The sequence below is a fragment of the Catharus ustulatus genome, chromosome 3 (genome assembly GCF_009819885.2).
Source record: "Catharus ustulatus isolate bCatUst1 chromosome 3, bCatUst1.pri.v2, whole genome shotgun sequence".
NCBI lineage: Eukaryota > Metazoa > Chordata > Aves > Passeriformes > Turdidae > Catharus > Catharus ustulatus.
This window is the reverse complement of record NC_046223.1, coordinates 98,382,520-98,405,943: the sequence shown is the minus strand read 5'-3', so window position 1 is coordinate 98,405,943 and position 23,424 is coordinate 98,382,520. Positions and strand designations below refer to the sequence as shown.

At 37.1% G+C, this 23,424-nt stretch overlaps 1 protein-coding gene across 1 annotated transcript in view; it reads right to left on the bottom strand.

The window, feature by feature from the left end:
* The window catches only part of ERICH1 (glutamate rich 1), a 67,507-nt gene that overhangs the window by 13,842 nt on the left and 30,241 nt on the right, over positions 1–23,424 (bottom strand). The window lies entirely within an intron of this gene.

Sequence of the window (23,424 nt, the reverse complement as noted above, 5' to 3'; positions counted from 1 at the left end):
AATTTTTCCCACTGACAGAAAAGATTTGTTGTTATGCCAAAGCTAAGTAATTTTAAAAATGCAGGGAACATACACTATGCAAACATTTTCAATATGTTGAGTTAGTATTTAAGCAACAATGACAGGAACAACACTAACTCTAGCCACAACTATAGCAACAGCTTGCTCTAACTCCTCAAGAGCTGATGATTCTTCTCCTGCTCCATATTGGTCTGTCACCTCTCTCCCTCCTAAGACCTATCTCTGCTCCACAAGATGCTTAATTGATCACATACTCCAATTATTCAGGAGTAATTGACTCTAACCTGTTTAGTCTACACTTGGTGCTCTTTTAGACTGAGCAAAGTGTCTTCCAGATGGAACATCCATATACATTTTCCAGTCACAGTCATAATTTCAGAGCCGTTTCTTTCAGCCTTTATAAGAACCTCTTCCTCAGGAATGCTGAGTTCATTTTTTTTGCACAGATTCCTTTTGGATGCAGTTTACCATGCATGTGCACAGTCACTGACTGACAGTATGATATGGAAATAGGAATGAGCAGCCTCAGAATGTAAGTAGCACTAAAAGAAAAAATAATTTTCTAACAGCCTATCTTATCTTATCTGAAATATTTCAGTGTTTTCTCCATTCTAACTGCATGTTTCTTTAACAGAATCGAGGTAGAAATATATAAAAAAGACTTTAAATGAAATAAGAGGACTCAGTTAATACATACAGCTTACTGAACTGTGATAATGAAAAGTCAGTGCAGCCAGTTTCTATCTTCAAGGAAAAACAGAAAACAATGAAAAATAGAAAAAAAATATTGACAGGAAGATTCCCAACAAGCTAACTTTCAGTGAGTTCTGTTATATCAGGAAGATATTTTGTATTCATCATCAGAGCAAATGGAGACACAAAGAGATCAAATATGAAGCTTAACACAGGCTAAGAGCAACAGCTAACTTCCTCCTCTCCAGATCAACCATCAGCACAAACACACTGCTGGCAACTCCATGATTGAAAATATAAGCTTGCTTTCTCAAGTTCATCTTTACTATTTCAGTTCCTTCAGACAATGCCAGATGGAAACATTGTGAAACAGCATCCTATAAGGCAATGAAAAATGGGAGGTTGATTACTTAGGTGTCTGCAAGTCTAAGGGATACAAAGTTCCACAATATGCAAAATGAAGTTTGGCTATGAGAATAAGCTGGGATTTTTGAATGACAGGGATTTTAAAAATCAGGTCCCTGAATATTATTAGAACAAACTACTTTTAGAACAGAGGAAAGAAAAAGAGAGAGAAAAAAAGATGTAAAGCATACTGAGGAAAACAGAATCAAAAAATACCACTGAGCTTTAGGAATCCATATAATGTGCTCATCATGACTCAGGTATGGCAGCTGGCTCCCTTGTCCAAATCCTACAGTTGGTTGTCTGGATGTTGCTCATGATAATTCTGTATTTCTGTTGTTTTTTTGGCTTTGGGTTGGTTTCTTTTCTCAGATGAAAAGGACATATGCCCTCCTTATTTTTCAGCCAGTTTTCTTCTCCTTGATACTGGATAAATCTTCCATGGTGTACTATGCAGCCAAAGCAGAGGAGTTTAATTTTGGTTCAGGATCTTATAAGGGAAAAACCAAATGTTATTTTTAGTGCCAATTAAAGATATTTGTAGCTGCAATTTGACCGAGAGTGAAAAGCTGTGGCTGGTGGATGCAATAAAATGGAAAGGTTCATTAGAATAAAAGCAATGCTGGTAACAACTCAGGCACACAAAATGACATTACTATTTTTTCACTCTTTTTTGGGTAAACTGCCTCAAATAATGTGAAATCAGAGAAGGAAAACCCATTTAAAAACTTTAAAACTTCTATTAAGGTGCAACACTTGTAATGTAAAAAACTGCAAAAGACTGAAACTGTTTAGGATAGGGACTGATTTTTATTTTTTCATTCATACTATGTTTGTGTGCTGACAAATGAAGAATTCACATAAAACTGGCAAACGTTGCATAAGTGCTGCCTACCACAAAGGAGTATTACCTCCTGGACTTTTAAGCAAATCCAATTAATGCTAATGACAACAGTCAGTTAAAGTCAGATACCACTTTCTGCACAAGTCTTCAATCACAAATGTTCACCTGACTGTATATACAGATGAATTTCTCTTACTCAAAAGTTAAGTCAAATTCCTGCCATAGGACGAACTGTACTTGGTCACATCAAACAACCACCTACTTCTATATCCTCTATCAAACAGGAGCCATACACCACGATCAAGAAAACATGAACTCTGGATTTACACAGAGGTAGTTCTTCTGCACTTTTTACCCTAATAATTGCCATAATTTTGCTTTTTGATTGCTGCTGAGTCCTAAAATGTTGTTTTCATTGCTATTTGTTGTATTATAAAATCCTACTCCTGCTTGGTAACAGTCAGTTCCGAGCTCACCATTTTGCAGGTGATTTTGACTGGTTATTTTTTTCTAAGTACATCACTTGTCAACTGTCTAAGATGTTTTTGACAAATCACTCAATCTAGGATTACACTGCACTCAATTCTTTAGTGCAGTCAATACCCATGTAGCCATCAGGAAACCTTCTGATATCACTTTATTCTTCTTACCTGACCATCTATTGAACACAAGCCTCCAGTTGTGACCTCTGTTTTGAGAACTGCTTCATCTTTCATGTCATGTCTACGTGCCCTCTTTGGAGAGGGGCTATATCAAAAGCTTGGTGGAAATTCAAGAAAAACACATCAGCTGTAGCTTGATCATTATCCATGTATTTCCTATGTCTTCAAAAATGCCAAGATGCTTGTATACTTCCCCTTTGCAAATCTTCAGTTTATCTGTCCCATTCAGATCACACGTTATCAACCATGCACAAATATTATTTTGCTGAAATGCCTAAAACAAACAACAGGATAACAGGCTTGCAGCTCCCTGGATGAATTAAGAACTGTTTTAAAAAACTGCCTTCGACCTATCTAACCTCAAAGTCTCAGACACAAGGCAATTGAAAAGCAAGTAGCTATGCATCATTGTCAGTAATATGGGGCATTTTTTTTCCTTAAATTCTTTTAGAAAGTTGAGGTGAATAAAATCTGGTACTTGTAATTTTATTTTATAAATCTATTCTGTTGCACGACTATTAAATCACTTCAATTCCAAATATCCTTTCAGAAAAAACCAGGAAGAAGTGCTGCATCATGGGATTCTCCACAGTATTTTTTCCACAGCTAACATCAATGCAAAGGATTTATTTAACTTCTATGAAACAGGCCTCTCTAAATACTCATTCTACACCAAGATTATTGGCTCAAAAGAGTGGCAGACACATTACATTGCTCCTGGTGCATCAAAAGTTAGACCTATTCAGTTTTAACTCCATAGAACATTTGCTCAAACACTCCTTCGCCTCTTACCATGTTCTTACATTTAAATATATTTAATACATCATTTGGGTGTGAATTCAGCTTTTTAAAAGACACCTACTTCTTTCTAGCAACTTCCTTTACTCTGTTGTCTGGCTCTGCTGTCTTTCTCTTGCTTTTTCTCAAGCCTTTCATGACAGGTGGTGGGCGCTGGCCTTGAATATCACATATGGTGTCCTTAAGTGGCTTCCATACCACCTGGTACAACTTCCTTCTCTTAGCTGACCTTTTTTAGGTTCTTTTTAGTAAAGATTTTATTTCTGTATAGTGTTCCTTCTTGAATTGTTGTGGATTGTTCTTTGTTTCCTGTTGTTTTTTCAGCATGTTGAACCCAATGGTTGCTGTTGTGATGTGCCTCTTGTGAACCAAACGAAGTAGGATAAAGTCAAGGGTCTCATTTCCTCTCTCAGCTCCACTAGCCAATGTCTTGGTTATTATATCGACTATATCTAAAATCTGAAATTTTCACAATATCCTGATGAGACGCTAATGGAGAAACCGAAAAACGCATTATTGCACTCTCTGCTGCTTCTCTGATCTTTCAGTAGTGAGTGTTCCCAATCCCAGCTGGATACACGATGAAACAGACTCTAAGCTTGCTTTGCTTTTTGGTGTGTACCACAGTCCACACACACTGACCTAAGGCATCCAGGAGACATAGAAAACTATTTAAATGCATAAATTAATTTTAGCAGTAATGTTTTGGGCCTTCTGTCACTTTACATAGAAAGCTATACTTGATGAAGCCCCCGATATTTCTTAAACAGAAGTATTTCTGATACAAGTTCTGTACCATTCAATGACTTAATTTTTAAACAAAAGCAAATATTTTGACCTTTAGTGATCCTTTACTGTTTTAAATTTCAAACTCACTGTCTTCGGTCATTTTGGCATTTTGGGGTGATGTGCAAACAACCAGACTCAGTCACCATTATTTAGAGGCATCAGACAGCTTCCAAAATGGGCTAAATTGTGGTCCTCAAAATCAGAAAGAATTATATTGACTCAGTAAGGAAAATAGAGTAAAATCACAAAGATGAGCACACTCACATACAAGAAAAATGAGAGATTCAATGACAACCAGTAACTGTTCTGAAGGCTACTTAATCAGAAATGCTCGAGAATCTTAAGTAGACACAAAGACTAATTGCTACTAAATAGAGAAATCTTCTTAGTCTTTGGCTAAATAAGATTACATATCTGTATTAGAACAGATAGCACCACTATGAATGGGAGGGGTAAATTTGTAACATTTATATTAAAAAAACCTGGAAACATTTTAAACACCTATCACATTTCCATTTTAAATATTTGCTCTTTCTTTTAATTTTCAGGACACAAACACATGTTAAGAGTTTTCTTCAAAGCCTTTTTTCCCAGAGATGGTTGTCAACCGTGGGTTAATTTAAAGAATACAAAGCTCTCCCTTTGCTCAGAATAACACCAAAAATGATAAGAAACACTGCAATCTTAAAATTCTGTGCAGCATTTAAAATGTTCTTTCCAAATATACCAGCTCAAATGGCACAAAATGTTTAGGTGTTACTAAAAGTATAGGAACACAGACTAGAAAATGGGAAATACTGGAAAAACAGGTTATCTACTGGAAAACAGATATGTAGTTTTCCCCTGTGATGAAAGAGCATCTAAGAACAGATCTAAAGTACAATCTTTAGCACAGAAGAGCTACATGAAAGTACACAGACACTGACACAGCAAAATGAAGATACTCAGCAACAATTTCCCAACTTATGTCAGTTATCACTTCAATATTTCAGTTTACACCTCCATTCTACTTTTTACAATATTTTGCAATATTTCTTAACTTTTTACAAAGCATCTGATGCACAATTATATTTAACCCCATACATGAAAGAGCTGCCACAACCGTAACTTATCACATGGTTCTTCCAGTAAACCCTATTTCAAAACACTCTGGAAAAGTAAAGTCTGAAAGAATGCAGAACTTCCATGTGTTTTATTTTAAACTATTTCCTTCATCCATTTATCTTCAGATCTTAAACTAGATTTGGATAAAATTTACTTACACAGTTACAGCTGTGTAAAAACAAGGACGGTTTTAGGACATGGATTAAGCTTACTTTCATTAATCACATTCTAAATTAATTATGTATTGAAGCAGTAAGTAATTTCTTAACAACCAAGTGCTCTATGTTGAATTAATCATACATATAAACATAGAGGCAGGTATGCTAGAAAAATAAGCAACACCCCAGGGAAAAATCCACAGCAGCTGAAATTTGGTAATCTATCACTTTGAATAGAGGTGAACCTGGTGCCACAATCCTCCCTGGTATGCAGGTTTGCTCTTGACTGCATGTTGTGCTGCAGCAGGCCCTGCCCTGCCCTGCCCTACTCAGAGTTGTGCAGTCACATTGCTCATTTTTTTTTCCATAGTGAACATTCTAAACCAGCTTTTTAATAGGAAAGCTAGATTTTATTAGAACAGATGCTAGAACTGATTTCTTTTCTGGGGATGGAGAAAACTTAAAATGAGGAAAATTGAAACAAAACTATACATACATAATTTTATCTCCACCTTGCCCACTGCATCCTCGTAAATCTATCCTCTTTTCTTAGGCTTGTTCTCAGTTCAGCACACCACACACTTCCAGAGTTGCAGAAGTCTGCACAGTGCTCTCTGGGTCTCCAGAGACCGTCCCTCTGAAGCCTGGGTTCTCACTGTTCTCAGCAGACTGGTCTCTGCTGTGCAGAGTGTTTACTCCTAGGCCATCATTCCTCCACACCTGTGTGTGCCTCACATTCTATAGTTATTCCCTCTCAGTGAGTGTCTCCTCATCTCCTAAGGGCACCATCCTGGTTTCTATACTAAGCAGCTACTGATTTTCAAAGACTGAAATATGATATACAACATAAATATCTGATTATTCATAATAATAAATTTTAAAAAACCCCACAAAACCATCCATTACATCCATTACATCCAAAGCATCCATTACAAAAATAAATGTTTGGAAAGTGACTGAAATAATTTTGCCACATGTTCTCAACAAGAGATCACGTAGCATGCTTACTCTACTTTCCTAGGTATTGAATCCATTGTACATCATCTTTACACTATTAGGCCACTTATTTCTGGGCACAGTAAAATGTTACCAGGATAATAAGGATCACTGTCTGTAATTTCCAGGATTTCTCGTGCTGCTTCCCAAAAGTAAAAACACTTAAAATGACAACAGGAACATAAACAAGTTGTCTGTTCAGCTTAGTAAAAAAGTGTCAAGTTGTTTTTAGTTCCCATTTACGTTGTTGAAAAATAAAAGTTGCTCTATATCTCACTGAAGAATAGTATCATATCTTGAAAATAAGAGAGACATTGTTACTCTTCTTCAGGTATATGACATGATCTGTGAAATAATCCTGATAGGATACAGGGAAATGTGTTCATCTGTCTTCAGTTGACTTTGTATTTCATACAAATTTCAGGATCTGTCATCTGCATGCAGAATGGAATTTTTTGCATCACACTCTGTAGCCCCCAATCCAGATTAGTGTGATGTGAATGCTTTTCATCTTTGCTTGGTACACTGCCTATCACCTCTACAAAGTTGGTTTAGTTTTTCTTTTCAACATCACGGAACCTTAGGTATCAATCACTGTCAATCATGGACTACCCAGAATATGTTATGGATATGCATATGTCTTTTGTCTTTGATGCACTTAGATGTTCATTACAAAAGGAATCTCTCACTTTCATGAGCTAGCTGGTGTGTACCACTGTTAATCCAGTTGGGATGCAAGTCAATTTCCTGGTTGGTGTAAAATCCTTTCTTTGGGATAGGAATAGAAAGGTTCTCCCAAAGAGAGCCTGTCCTGCCAGGAGCATCTAACTTCAACCATATATGTTGACTTTTAGGCAGGATGTTCTTCTTCCTGAATGAAATACTGAGCAGCAGGTAAGAAATAAGAGAGAAGAGGGATAAATCCGGGTCTAAGAAGTCTCTCTCTAGGCTAAATGACATCACAGAATGACAGAATCCCCTGACTTGGAAGGAATCCACAAGGATCATCAAGTTCAACTCTTAAGTGACTGTCATATTTCACTTTTCCCCAAAACAGCTACTACATCACAGAAAACTTTCTGACACTAGGGGAACATCATCTTTTTATCTTCAGAGCGTGATGATATACATCACACAAAATTTTACTTAAACAAGAGAATGTAAAAGAAAGTTTCTTCGTTTTACTTGCATAGGACAAATAAGAGCCTTCCTGTAGAAACTAGGCACAAGTGTGCCCCCAATACTGTAAGTCAGACACATAAAGTTTCTGAATTTAAATGCAAGGAACATAGGCCCAAGAATAATTTTTCAATTTCCTTAAGCAGTAACAGTTTCCCTAATTTTAATTAATTACCAAACACAAGGTGAAAAAAAAAATCTCATTATACATGCAAATGTTCTGCTGGAGTCATGGACTACAGCTTCATTTGGCCTTTTCTTTTCCACCTTGAGAACACACGAATTTTTACAGCTGGCTAGGCAATGTAGGCTAGTTAACCAGGTAACATGAATTAAAGAGATAGGTATACTTCTGTAAGAAATATATATATTACATGATTGCTACTATTCCTATCTGTACAAACTATCCAACTGCTTTTACACTATACTACTGTTACTCTCATGGCTGGATCACATGCTATACACGAAGAACAAATTATTGTGCATATGTATCAACCTGAATATCTTCTGTGGAGTACAGGTCACCAAAAATGCCTCCTTGAAAAGTAATGTTTATGTTTTATAAAGACTCCTGGATGGCTGTTTACTATATGAAAAAGTGCTTTACAAAAATCAAAACCAAACCACTACCGAAACCAATGTCCTATGGTCTACAGAAATCTTAAAAATAAAGGGGTTTATGCCCAGCTCAGTGTTGTTTTGATTTTTTCCCAAGGATATGCAAAATAAATTATGAGAAGGTGGGACATTTTCTTACACACCAGTTAAGAGTAAAAAGAAAGCAGGACAGATCTGATCCAAATCAACTTATTTAAACCAAAAAGAAAGTCCAACATGTCTATAGTAAGGCTACAAGCTACTTGCACATCTTATTAGCAAATCCAAGATTCTTAAGGTTTCACTGAAATGCCGGGCTTGAAATTACAAGGAATGGTTGTTCAGTTCCACTCCTGATTTCTCCATAAAAGTAATCTTTCACCAAGTGGGAAAAGAGGCCACAAAGCAACTGGGATTTTGACTTTGGTAGCCAGTTCCTGTATTCACAGGACTTTTTCATTCTGGAATACTAAAGAGCTCACAAAAGTCTTGCAGGTGAAAGATGAAATGATCAATAAATCTCAGGAATAGCTTTAGGTTCTTTGAAGACAAGGGTCAGAGCATTGACCCCTGTGGAAGCAGGACTGGGAATGGGGGTCCTCTGGATGGAGATAGCAGATGCCTGGCTCTTGGTGGTGTTGGCTACTTCTCTGGCTGGGCAGCATTAAGGGAGACTAGAGCTGGTATTTTATTACTCACTCACCCCCCACAAGGAGATACATGCTAATCAGGACTTCACACAACATTCACTTCTGCCATTAAATTACACTGTAGCCGGGAGAGAGAACTTCTACTGTATACTGACAAGCATGGTGACACAAAAAGTTGGCAGAAGATCACCAGAGAATACGCTGCAAACAGCTCAAAATAATTAAGGGCTTTCCATTTACTTGGCTTTTAAAATAAGCATTTCACTGTAAGTAACTTCAAGTATACAAAATTACTGCCATTAAAAGAAAAGGGATAAAAAAAGGAAGTATAAAAACCTTTTAAATACATTTGAACTAACAGATACATAACCACAATGGAAGTTTATACTGCTTGTAACATAACTGCTGGAGGCATTTCAATTTAATAGAATTTATGTATTACTATAGGAATGCATTTAATATAAGAAAAATGCCAGAGTCAGAGGGAAAAGGAAAAGCATGTTAGGTAGAGAACACATTTAAATAATTTAATAATTTTACTTTTACTTAGGTGTTTTTCTGCATATATACAAGTTCTTCTGTCAGAAGAACATGTAACACCATCTCTAAAGCTTTTGCTGAAGTTCTCTATGAAAGCACATATGGTTTTCTACTAAACAAAGTGTGAAGGTTATTTACAAATGATAACATTTCTGATTATTAGTGAATGTGGTATACCATTATGACTTCTAGATATATGTCAAACAAAATACTGTAACAAATTTTTTCCTTGAGATTACTGAATTATACATCTAAATTTCATGCAAATAGTAAACCAATTTACAATTTGGAACTAGAAACACACACACACATAAGTGACATACAAGATAAGGAAACACAGCATATTGTATTTAATAATCTTTCATTTTTCCTTGATATATTCTTCTTCCCTTTCAGAGGAAAAGAAAGAATCTCCATACAAATCTGTATAATATTTAGCATTAAAGGCTCCATCCATCAATAGCATATTCAAGATGATGGTACCAACATTTAGTTGAGTAGCATTTCAGAACTGCCTATGAGTACTCACTTTACCATGCACCTGTATGCCCTAAAACAATCATGGGCAATGGCAGTAAAACAATCACAGAAGAGCAGAGAAAAATTAAAAAGTAAAAAAATTAAAAATGTGGAGGGAAGAAGCACCCAAAATTAAACCCACAAAACCTAAGAGAGAGTAAGTAATGGAGTGTATTGGGTTTGCATGGCCAGGCTTTGAGGAGGCGTTACAGGGGTGGCTTCTGTAAGCAGCTGCCAGAAGCTTCCTCCATGTCCAGCAGAGCCAATGCCAGACAGCTCCAGGATGGACGTGCCCCTGGCCAAGGCTGGGCCAATTAGAAATGGTGGAAACACGTCTGTAACACCTCTGGTAACACTGTGCTGGAGCAGGGTCCTGGCAGGGACCTGCAGACCAGGGGAGAGAGGAGCCCACACTGGGGCAGGTTTGCCAGTGGGACTTGTGACCCTGTGGGGGACCCAGGCTGGAGCAGCCTGTCCTTGAAAGATTGCATCCTGTGCTAGAGAATGTCACATGGGATGGACTCATATTGGAGAAGTTAATGGAGAATGATCTTCTCTGGGGGAACCCCACAGTGGAGCAGGGGAAGGACTCCTCCCCCAAGCAAGCAGGAGAATCGTGATGAACTGACCATAACCCCCATCACCCCTGTCCCTGCTCCCCTCTGGGAGAAGGCAGAGTTGAGGAGGGAGGGGTGGGAGGTAAGGTGTTGTAAGATCAGTTTTTACTGCCCATTATCCTGCTCTGATTCTTTTTCATAATAAACTCAAATAATACCCTCAGATTTTGAGGATGTTTTGCCTGTGACTATTTGATGAGTGATCTCTCCTGGTACTTATCTCAAACTATGAATTTTTTCTTGTATCATCTCTCCCCTGTCTAGGTGCAGGGGGGAGTGAGAGAGAGACTTTGGTGGGTGTCTGGAACCCAGCCAGAGTTAACCTACTACATGGAGGTAAATGCACAATTTTCACTAGCAAGTGCTACAAAGGAGAAGGATATCAAGAAAGTCTGGCATTTTTTCTCAGGAGGAGAAAAGCTGGCAAAAAAGGAACAAAATGAAATATATATCCTAAGATGGAAGAGCCCTACCACTGGTTTATTACTTTAAGTCTTCCCACTTATCCTAAGGCTATGTATTTTTATTTCTTAAGGAGCTGTAACAAATTAGTATTTCTCTCCTTTACAGTGTTCACCTACATACTAAATAAAGTACTGAAGAAAGAATCAATCACTTCTTTTCTCTGGCAGAAGAACAAGAAGAATAGACATCATGTTCTTTTCAGCAAAAATGCCACAGTTCAGCTAAGGTATTTAACTGCTACCATAATAAAAGCTACCATAATATTTACTCCCCTTTCTGGGCTCACATAAAAGAGACAGGCTCCTCCAACCAGAAAGTTTGATCCTAGACAGACTTTATTATCATGACTTACTGTAATATCATTAGTTGCCTCACTATTCTAATTATTCAAGCAGTTTAGTAGAGTATTCTCATACGCTTCAGTGAAGAGGTGGGAAAAAAAATCAGATCCATGCACAAATATGCTATACTGCAGCAGTTCAGGGTATGAAGTGTTACAGACCTGCAGAGCAGCCCTGGAGCCTGCAGCAGTTGCTGCCTCTCTGTGCTGATCTGCCAGCACTGGCTCAATATCAAGTACATTAATATGTGCAGGTTTTTGTTCATGTTTTTTTTACATTCGGGCTTCCACAGCAGAATCTTTACTATTTTATATGTTGTGTGATATGACAAGGACCTAGATCTGAGCATTCAATAAACCTGGGATTCTCTGAGGAATGACTCTTAATAAAGGTGCACATTTAATTTTGCTACCTTGTCTAAAAGTTAATGGAATACTGATCTAAATTTGTCAGTTACAAACTAAGGTTTTTAGTATACTGAATGAAGGCTGGAAGAGATTATGTGCTATACTTGAACACTAAGAACTCCTTAAAATGTCTTCACTTGTGGGATACGGTTTTATATTTGATGCAACTGTTAAGGCTTATGGTTACTAGAAAGCCCTGCAGGAAGGCACAGCTACAGCCTGGACAGTCAGAAGCCAGCTGGAAGCTGGCTGGGGGGGTTAGGGCAGCTAGGGGAGGAACACATGGACAGCATATGAAAGGGAAGCTGACTGGGTGATGGGACGTGTGGATAGCAGGCTACAGCTGAGTCAGACAATGGGTGTTCTTTTTCTGTTAAGCTTTGGTTATGTCTGGTGGAAGGTGAACATGTAAAAGGGGAGTGTTTCCTACAATAAAGTGATTTCCTTTGAATGCACAAGGGGGTTCGTGTCGCTTTGTTCCCCATTGCTACATTCACTGCATTTGGTGGCTCCTCTGGAAAGCTAGCTGAGTAACTAGATACACAGTTCCTGTATTTATTAATAGCCACTTTCCATAGAGTTTTACAGCAAATTGGATTTTTATCAATTGAATGTTGCATTCCTTTGTAATTTTTTCAGAAATTTATCTTACATGCTGTTTCATAATGGGAATAACAAAGCACTCTATATGAATATTTTGTTATTCCCTCACTGCATGTGAGAAGACATGCAGCAGACAGTATTAGTTTTTACCTTGTCATCTTCAAACAGACAGTGACCAAAAAATAGAACAGAGCTCCTTATTTGTTCAGACTGACAAAAGAGGTGTCCATTTCTAAGTACTCAAGAAATGCTGATACACTACTGAAATAGAGTGCATACCTAAATGTAAAAAGACTGGAATGGTTTGCGAACACACTGCAAACCTAAGCCATCCAGATAAGTACTTAGGTTGAATTTAAGACAGAAGCATGAAAGGAATTAAGCTCTTTGTGCAATAAAGATACATCTTTTTTATTAAATGTCTTAGGCTCTCCTTAAGGTGTGGCAAGCATTACAGTTCCATTATATTTCAGATTTTTGCATCTAGCTAACCTACTATTCAAGCTACCAAAACAAATATTTTACCTAATATTATATCTGGGATTGTGATAGTACAATGGCTATTTGCCAGTGAAAAGAAAATTAACAGAATATATTCAGTTTTGTGGTTAGCTGTGCAAGGATGCTGATATCCAGCTCAGTGTTACATTCACATGGTGGACCTGTTCCAAAACCACCACCACAACATCCACTGAGAGTAATGGACTAAGAAGATTTGAATGGCAGAATTTGTTTCTAGCAGTCAAGACTTAAGGTCATGTGGCATTTTTCATCCTGTTCTACACACTTTAAAATAGGACTTCTCAGGAAACTAGCTTATGTTGCTTTCTCTCAATGTTCTTAACATTTATGAATTCAGCTTTAAAATATTCTTTTTTTAAAAAGGCAACTTTTGAAACCTTTCATTTATATTCATTCAATTAGATTGGTGAAAAACTGGTATCATCATCCCAACAAAGCAAAAATAGTTGCATAAAACTGTTTCTGCATTCTCTCCTACTCTCTCCACAGCAAGATGCAGAGTTAGTCAGGTAAGTCCTTTCCAAATATCATCCAGGCACCCAGAAACAAAGAGCTTTGAGAAAGTAAGATCCCCCATTTCTTATGGAATAGTTCAGAAGCAGGCAGAACAGGTGTGACTTCACACAAAACTTCACCTCTCATTAGACCAGTTACACCAAGACCAGAGGTTCAAGGCTATTGTTTAAAGTATCTGCATCAAGAAAAGAAGTGTGAGATGCTGGCAGTGTCCCACAGGTCAGTGAAGGCCTGTTCCCCATGTTCTCCACTACACCACTACAGAGCTGAGTGCTCAGCTAACTGCAAACTAGCAGTCATGCCCATACACCTATGCTGGTTATACCAGTCCAGAGGATGAGCACATTCAGATTTCAGGAGAAAAGTCTGTGAGATGGAGCACCATCAGCTGGATAGGGCCAGAGGTGCAGCTGTTGGAAAGGATTTGTTTTCTGTCAGGAGAGACTGCCTACTGGCCCTAATGCCTCCTCCACACCTGCGCACAGCCAATGCAGCTGCAAAACAGAACTACTGGTACAGAGATGTAGCAGCTTTGTTCAATCATAAGCTGCTCAGAGCAACTGGGGATCCTTGGAATGCACTGCAGATTGCCTGCACTGCAATTGCTGGATTACGGCAATAGATTTGTGTACACTGGTATTTCTGTCTTTTGCTATAGCAATATCCATTTTCTTCAGCCCTACACAGATTGTTGGAAAGAGGGTGAGTGAGGCTGATGCATGGCTTGGGCAACACACAGCTTGTAATACTGAACAACCCTGACCTACAGTGAATAAGGCAGGAGCTTCCTTCTCTCCAACAGTTTACAATACAGAGGGTTCTGGCAGAGTATGTCCTGTCAGTGACTGGAACTCTACTTAGGAGCCAATTTCTGCTTGCAGGGATAAAATAGAATGAAAATAGAATGAAGCTAACAAAATTATTTAGCAAAGCTACTTTGAATGGGAGAATGATGGAAGATGATTTTCAAAGCTTCCTTGGCACAGGTTACAATTGTACTAAGGGTTGTTAAGTTATCTTCAAACTGCTACCTGCAAACTTTGCAGAGGGCAGTAATCAAAGGCAAAGGATATGAGATCAAGAAATTTCCCCAGTGTAGACTGAATGGAGACAGCCTATTGGAAACTATGTAGCTGTATGTGTAGCTGTTATGCCTACAAGTTACCATAAACTACAACTATTACTATAAAAAAAGAATAACAATAAAATGCAATCATGAGTTGGCCTGATTCTGAATTTGAACCTGAGACAACAGCATTTTCTGTATGTCATGCAAAATACTCGCAGAAAGCTGCGTAACAAAAAAAAAAAAGAAGACACAGTTAATACTACACACATTTTTTTACTGTCTTAATTTTTCTTGTCCACTCAGCCACACTAAATCTCTTCATGCTAAAAACAAACTTTCTACTCTGTTTTTTACAGTGTTCGCAGTATTTAAACACCAGGGTAATATGAATGCAGAATTCCTATTCTTACAAAAGGCTTTCCTTTTCCCCTGCTCTCTATTTTATTTTCCATTTGAAAATTGAAAATACTGCACTGAAACAAGTCTTGTTACAAAGAGTAACATGGGTCCTCATAGCAAGAGAATAAGCCAGGGTCACCTTCTTGCACCTAATAATCAACAAGTGTGTTGTCTGTCAGTGGATATTTGGGTCTTAACATAAAGGACAGCAATATTTGCTGTGGTTCAATACCAACAGGTTCATAGGCAATAGGAGTAATACCAGAGCAGTGGAGGTTAGAATTTTGCATGCAACCAACAATACAACTGATAACCAAAATGAAAATATCATGTGATCAGAAATATTTCAAGATCCACAAACCAATTAAATCTCCTGCTTTAACATGTGAGGAAACAAGATTCAGAACCATGGAGCACATGCAGACAGAAACCCAGCTATCTTCTGCCTTTCTCCTTCCTCTAGCCGCATATTGAATTTATCTGCTGCTCCATGAAGATTAAACTACAAAAGCTTAGGTCTTGATCATGTTTTTATTATGAAACAACGTGGTGTAAGTAGTCAAGCTGTGTCAGATTTCCAAAGTGTTGGATGTCTGCTCAAGTGAGGCAGCAATTATAACAGTGTTGGCTTTTTTGCTGGGATCTAAAGAGCTTGTTGATGCAGCTCTCTATTCTCCTTGCCCATCAGTGCCTTACTGTCACTATGACAACAGAAGCCTGTAACACAGCTGCAAGGGAGGAGAAGGGGGAGCATGCTCCAGCTGAAAGGGGTGAAGTGACTCAGCTGGTAGGGAGCAAGAAAGGAAAAATTATGTTCAGTAGGGAAAGAGGAGAAAATAGAAAGCCACAGTGCCTCTTCTTTCTCTGAGACTCCTCTATTATAGGACAGGATGCTCAACAAAAATATTTGTCATCACTGTAATTTGAAATAAAACAAAAAGCCAGAAAGCAAAAGTCAGAGATAATGGCCCTAATTCCCTCTCCTCCTGTTATGCATGCTGTCACCTGACTACAGAACCTACTTTAATGAAATTACTTTCAGACTTACGGACATGTAACAAGAAGAAATTCCATATGAGACACCAATTGTAGCAAAAAGGAATAAGAAAAGCTGAAGGTCAAAGAACTACCACAGGAAGTGAAGGAAATGACCAGAGTCAACATTAAACATGCACTTGTTGGTGAATTCTTACTCTGCTTAAGCATGCATCTCTCCTCTGGGATCCAGCCCAGCGTTCTCTTTATTTTGTTAAAATGGAAAGGCTTAAACTAGGTGTATTTGGTTCTGCATGGCCACGATTTTGGTGGTGGGGGTAGGATACAGGGGTGGCTTCCATGAGAAGCTGTCAGGAGGTTCCTCAGTGTCCAGCAGAGCCAATACCTGGTGGCTCCAAAGATGGACATGGAGCCATTCTGATGGTTGATCAGAAATGGTGGTCATGTCTCTGTGATAATCTAGTTAAGAAGAAATTAAAACAAAAAAGTTGTTGCACAGGTGTGATTGGGGACAAGTAAGAGTGGGATGAGAACATGTGGGCAGAACAACTCTGCAGACACTGAGGTCAGTGCAGAAGGAGGGGAGGAGGTGCTTCAGGCACCAGAGCTGGGAGCAGCCTGTCCTTGAAGGATTGCACTCTGTGGAAGAGTGACCCATGCTACAGCAGTTTGAGGGGAGCTGTGGCCCATGGGATGGATTCATATTGCAGCAGTTCAGAGAGCTGTTGCTTGTGAGATGGATTCACACTGGGGAAGTTTGTGAACTTCACATCTCAAATTCAACCCTGTTTTGCCCATGACAATATGCGGTGAGTGATCTCTCCTGGTCCTTATCTCAACTCGTGAACACTTTGTTAAATTTTCTCTCCCCATCCAGCTGCAGAGGGGAGTGAGTGGCTTTGGTGGGTGTCTGGCATCCAGCTAGCATCAACCCACTACACTAGGATTAGGGGTATGTTGTTTTCTGGACTACAGCAACATATAGTAATGAAAGCTTATTTTGAAGGTAAATTTTTGTTATTGAAATACTTGAGGCTTTTTCAAAAGTATCCAGAATGCAGCATCTAAACATGTACTTTATTTACAGTTACAAAAATATAAATCAAGGATCTTCAATAAGCCACTAGCATGCAGCCATGGCAAAATAAAAACATTACTAGTGTATTACATTATCATGTATTATTTTTCCCTTTATACATTTTCAGTATTTATACTCTTTCCTAGCACCACACACAAATTTGAGCTAAATATCTGGGGTAGAATTCTTAGCAATCTGGCTTTCAAAACCATCTTTCCAGAGGGTTTTTTAGGAGTTTGGGGTGGGAGTGTGGTGTTTGTTTTGTTGTATTGTTTGTTTGATGAGGTCTACCAACATCTTAATGTCAGAAACTATCCCAAGAAATACTGACATTAGAAAGAAGAAGAAATTCAGTGACATTAGAAACTCATTATTTGTACCATGCAGTCTGCAATAGTCCCATATGCTTGTGAATATAGAGGCATTTAGAAGATGTAAATAGTTACAGATAGTGGTAGCCAGAAATGACTGGTTTCTACATCGTATATAAACCTAAATTAGTGAGTCATCCTTACAGCTTCAACTGGTAGCCCAGTTTGAAACCCTCAGTGGACAGAACTGACTTTCTTGGTAAATTCTAGACTCTCCTTCAGGAGGTTCAGACTTGTTTGCTATGAAATGAAGGGAAGTGATTACTCCATTCTAGCTGGCTGCTTGACAGAGCACAGAACTGCCTGTAACACCGCTCCAGGACACTGGTAGTCTGGAGATGTTTTCCTAAGTGCCTGCCCAAGCTACACCTTAAATGTTTATAACTTGTATCTCATTCAGTACACCAGAAATAGTTCCAAGAACATGGCATCACACTAGTCAGCTTTTGTACTGCCAGTACATCAGTAAGCATCTTCTTTAAAGCTTACTTTAATTCCTTTAAAGCTTAATTCCTTAAAATTAAGTATTACAAAAGTTAAACATATTACTAGAATTCCTGACAACTCATAAATCAGGTGTCACTTTAAAAAGGAAATCTTCTCTTATTCAAAAATTCTCTTAATCAAAAATTTTCCACAGCTGTATTAGAGAAGCTGATTAAGGCCTTTCTTAACTTTTAATATAATTCCAGTGATGCAATCAACCCATAACCATGTCAGTGTACATAGGAACATTACTGGATCTAGACTTTTGGTTTTTCTAACAGTTAAGTCAGATTTAACAAATAATTAAATATTTTATCTGAACTCTGAAAATAAAAATCGTTATTTAATCTTATTCAATTTCAGAAAGAAAGCGGTGGTGATCTTATGTATTAAGGAATGTCATTGCATCTATCAACAAATACAAGGTCTGCCAAGAGGATATTGAAGGAAAAGACATCTGACGTACAGAATTCATCAGCTATACCTGTCCTATTTGTTTGTGGCATCTTTCACTGTAACTGATTCCAAAATGTCAAGTGCACTTAAGCTGAAGAAGAAACAGGCTGTAGAGAAGAAAGTTCCTTAATCTCACAGACATCTCTCCTTCCAAGTTATTGATTAATCTCTAAACACCATAACATTTTGAAAAAGCTTATAACAACAGCTTCAACAGAGGTGTCAGGTTGCTACAGCTTGCTTTCTGATAATGCCTACACAAGAATTCCTGAAGCTCTTGATGGCTCAGAAAAATCTCCCATTCACAAACTGGGAGTGATACACTGATTTCTGCAAGGACAAAGCTACCCTACAGAATGTTTTCACCTATAATTTTATCATACAAAGATATATTGTTTTAATACTACACAGTGACATCCAAACTGGCAGAGAATTAAAATCAGAACACCTAAAATTAATTAAGGGAATTAATCAATTAAAAAAAAAAAAGAAAAAGAAAAAGGAAAAAAAAAAGAAAAAATACTTAGCCTAACTATTAGAAATACAATAGAGCCCAAACTACCATATAATCACTGCTCTTTCCTTACTGAATTATTGAAACCAACTTTTTAAAGTAATAAGTCTTTCACAAGTAAGTTTTCAACCTGCAAGTCTATACCACCTTTAATAGAAAAGGAAAGACCCATGCTAACAAATCTAACAAAAGAAGGAAAGAGAAGCAAACCTCAAAGTAAGAGTTATAAAAGCAGCTGAAAGCAGAACAGTAAAACTTTTTTTTCAGCAAATTGTAAAAGAATCTACACATCTGTTTAGCAATCCCATTCACTTACTTATGCTATGATTTGAAATACTATTTGGTGCACCTGTGTAGCAACACACTGGCTACTATAATAAGAGCTGTACTGTAGCATCTTTCATTATTCAGGCATATTTAATGAAGTAATGAATTAGGCTTTTTGTTCATAAGAATTCTTTAATAGGTTTGTTATTCTATTAAAAAATTAACAAAACAGGAACAAATTTTATTATTTTTAGTTTGCAAATGCAGAATCTTTACTCTGAAACATTTCCCTCAATTATTCTTGTTATAAGCCTTGGGTATTCTCACAGAATTTACCACAAGATTCTGGACAGCCAATGCAGGAGCAGCTGACAGAAGGCACTATAAGACAACCTGATTTGCAGGAGGTTTTTTCATAGCTTTTTCTCTCAGGTATAAGATTCAGAAAAGCAACTGTAAGTGTTCTTAAACTCCTTTGCTTTCAAGAGAAGTTGAGTTTATTTCATGTTGAGCTCTTCCCTGAACTCTTTTATTTAAACTAACACTGAGTACTGTTAAACATTTTGATTTACACTTAAGAAGCCCTACACAAACAATATTTATTGTAATATTACTGAGATAACTGCATACATGAATGAAATTATGTAGAATTAAAGCCAAAGAACTTTTTAATAAACTGTTTCTTGTAATTGTTGTCTACTATTACACCCTCTGATTAATTTGAAAACATATCTAAAACATTGATACACTATTAGTTTCTTCAAGGGTAAAGAAACACAAATACTACATGCAGTAGTAGAATTTATATTCTTAAAAAGATGGTGTGAAAAGGGTGATACCTAAAATAACTACAAATGTGACTTGAGGATTGAAGTAATTATCTTAGAGCAATGCACATGTGAAACTGTTTAATCAAAAAGATTAATGGTGACTTGATTACTGTGCTTCTTTGCGGGAAGAAAATACTGCTTAATGGAGGCCCTTCACTTCAATGGAGGAAGGCAGAAAATGCAATTCTCAAATTTTTTTTTGTTTTTACTAAATAGAGTGAGACCAATTAACTGTTAACACTAGAAAGTAGGGGAACCTTTGTGACATTTTTGAAATGTGAATAGCTTTTTTCGGTTTGGTTTCTTCTAAATACAAAGTGCTGAGCTCAACATGGGTAAGACCTCTTTAACAGGTACAGAAGATTAAGTTCAGTGATCTAATGATTCCTCTGGTCTGAAGGCTACAAAAAGATTCATAATGTTGGAGTTTCACAACGGTGGTACCTCTCAGTGAGAAAAGTTTGCTGCTGACTAGCTGCTTAAAACACATTGCTCCCATGGTGTGCTGAGTGTATCAGTTCTGTGACGTATCATATTCCCAACCGCTTGCCAACAATGTAAGTAGTCAACATATGATTCATAATAGCATCTCCTTAAAAACAAACATAAGCTTAAGCACCATTAAGTCTTCCTGAAATGGCTGCCTTTAAGTGAATCAAGATACTACAGACACATAAGAGACTACCTGAATTTTCTTCTCCCCTTTTGTTCAGAAGGTCTTCTGGACATCATTAATTTCATCCTGACAGCATCAACCATAATGGAACTAGCAGTTTAAACAACAATAATAATGGCAAAACCCAAACATATTTTAGAGCTGACAAGAAATTACTTTATTTTATAATTTTAATTAACTTCAACTTTTAAACCATTTCTCAGAAAGAGTTGATGTTGAAATACATATTTTAATGACTTAATATTTCAGTCTTCTACAGACTAATTTACCACAATGACATGTCAGCCATGGCACATCTATTCCTCTTGATGATCTTGTTATATTAATTCAGATAGACTCATATTTGGTTTTCTTAATTTATTGGGAGGACACCGCAAATCACAGTGATGCATAACTGAAAAATTTAAATCATAAAATAGTCATATTATTTTCATGAGAAAAGTGATAAACAATGAAATTAATTTTTGAGTCAAATTTGTTTTTGTTGAATTTCCACATTATTAATTCCCCTTAGTTCTGAGCTATAAAAGGATAACACAGGAACCTTTTCTTACCCAGTACATAAACAACATGCCCACATTTTTAGGGAACACAGTGGAAGATTACTGGTAGCCATACAAAATATATCATATAGATAGTATCAGGATTAGAACAATGCCTACACCAAATCTAAACTTCACCTTATGGAACTGGTCCTTTGGGAATAGCTGGGACAATTCTAAACATAACAGATCTATTTTATATATATAAAATATTCATACATACAGTCATGCATGCACCCTCTTTTTCCTTCAGTGTCAAAGGTAGAGCTTTCCTTTATCCCTTCAAAAAAGATCTAACAACTAAATCTAGGTGAGCAAACTAAGTAATCCATGGTGTGATTGCTTAAGATGTTCCTTTAACATTTTATGAGGATTGCCTGAAATCACAGACTTCATCCTGCAATAGATTTTATGTGTATGCTTAAATGACATACACAACTAAAGTGAATCACATCCCCTCACCTTTGCAAGATTAGCACAGACCTCCAATTCTGCAGTCCTTACTTAGACAAAACAATTAAGGGTCTAAACTGTAGCAAGAAAGATATAGCATTAAAGGGTAGTGAAACGCTAGAACAAGTAAAAAAGGGAATATAAGAAAAATCCCCCTGTAAGGAGGTTTTGAAAAAATAATTAGGCAAATACCTGGTAAGAATAACATGTATAGTCAAACCTTGCAAAAGGAGCCACAGATTAAAAACCTTCCCTTCAAACTTATATTTTCTTGACTCTATGACAAAGTCCAAAGCAAATAACAAACCAATTCAAAACTAAATCTCCCAGAATTCCAGATCCTTTGTTAACTGTTTAAGAAGTGGCTAAAACCCAAAACTTACTTATCCTGAACAGTGAAACTGGGATCAGCTAATAGCATTCTCCATACAGCAGTCAATACTGTCACTAAGCAACATCAGAACTCTACTGCTATCATGTCGAGTAAATTTGTTTTGAAATACTAAACTAAAATATTAAATCTAAAAACTGAGCAAATAAAACCATTGTTCAATACTTTATCCACTGTAAAACCAGGCAGGTATTTATATGACTCTAAAAAGAGACAACCTAACTCAATCCTAAATTCTGTTCTGCTTAACTGCTTTGCAATGTACCTAACATCTAATTATTTATAATATCACTGCAACATCTAATATGCACCACACATAATCTGATTTATTCACAGATTTTAAACTGCAGCTAAGTAAATTTGCCACAAAAGTTCCATGCTAATGCCTTAATAAGGTTATATCTCGGTTGCAGCAGTGTTCAATATGTATGCTAGTATTTTATTTAAAAGCAACTTAAGTCCCTGTATAAAACTGAATTTACCTACAAATTATTATAAGACTTCATTTAGTCTTATCAACAAAACACAGAGAGGAAGAAGCATTCCTCTAATATCTCAAAGGACATGAAATAATAAACACAAATTATATGGCACAGAAGGAGAGAAAAGGTGCGTCAAAATCAGAATAAGCAGCTTGAATTTGACATGCTGGGAAAGAGAAACCCAGTGAACTGTCCAAAGACAGTTCTGCAACTAAACAAAGTTAAAGGTAACCTAGAAAAAGCTTCTGAATTCCAAACATTAACCTAACTAACTGAGAAGAGCACAACCTAGCAGCTCTAAATTAGAACATCTTTTCATTCATAATCCAAAAACTATCAAGATCTACTCTTATGTTACTCTGATAAAGCTACTTCTTTGTCACTCAAAAATGGTCTTTAAACCACTGTACACCAACGAAGAAACTCTTGATATGCCCTCAGTCACACTGTGTTTTGCTTCAGTCCCTTTAACTACTTTGGTAGCTTTACTTGTATTCAGATTCTGACTGGAGCTCAGAGAAGACTGTAGACCAAATTTCCAAGCTCAAAATTCACCCCTGTGGGTATTGTTTGCAAAGACAAGCAGAATTTGCCTTTCTATATCTGAAAGTTATATCTCACGTTTTCCTTGCATTTAAGGCAATCTCCAGGCTGAAATTGATACTGTAGTTTAGTAACTGCTGCTATCAGGTGTTTTACTTCAGTTGCCTTACCTGGGTATGTTCTTTGCTATGGAACATCCCTGGCAGCCAATGACAGTGTTATACAATTTTGGACAAACATATATCCACAGGAATACAGCAATTGAAAAAACTATACTCATTTGTCTTGTCTAAGCTTAGGACTTCTTTCTAAAGACAGACAGAATCAACTGAATTCTGGCAAAGTCATTCAGAAAACCATGTATTTAACTGAGGTCAGCTTAGAATCCACTTCACAGATTCTGTGCTGCTTCTCTTGTATCCTTTGACAACATCAAATATTGTTT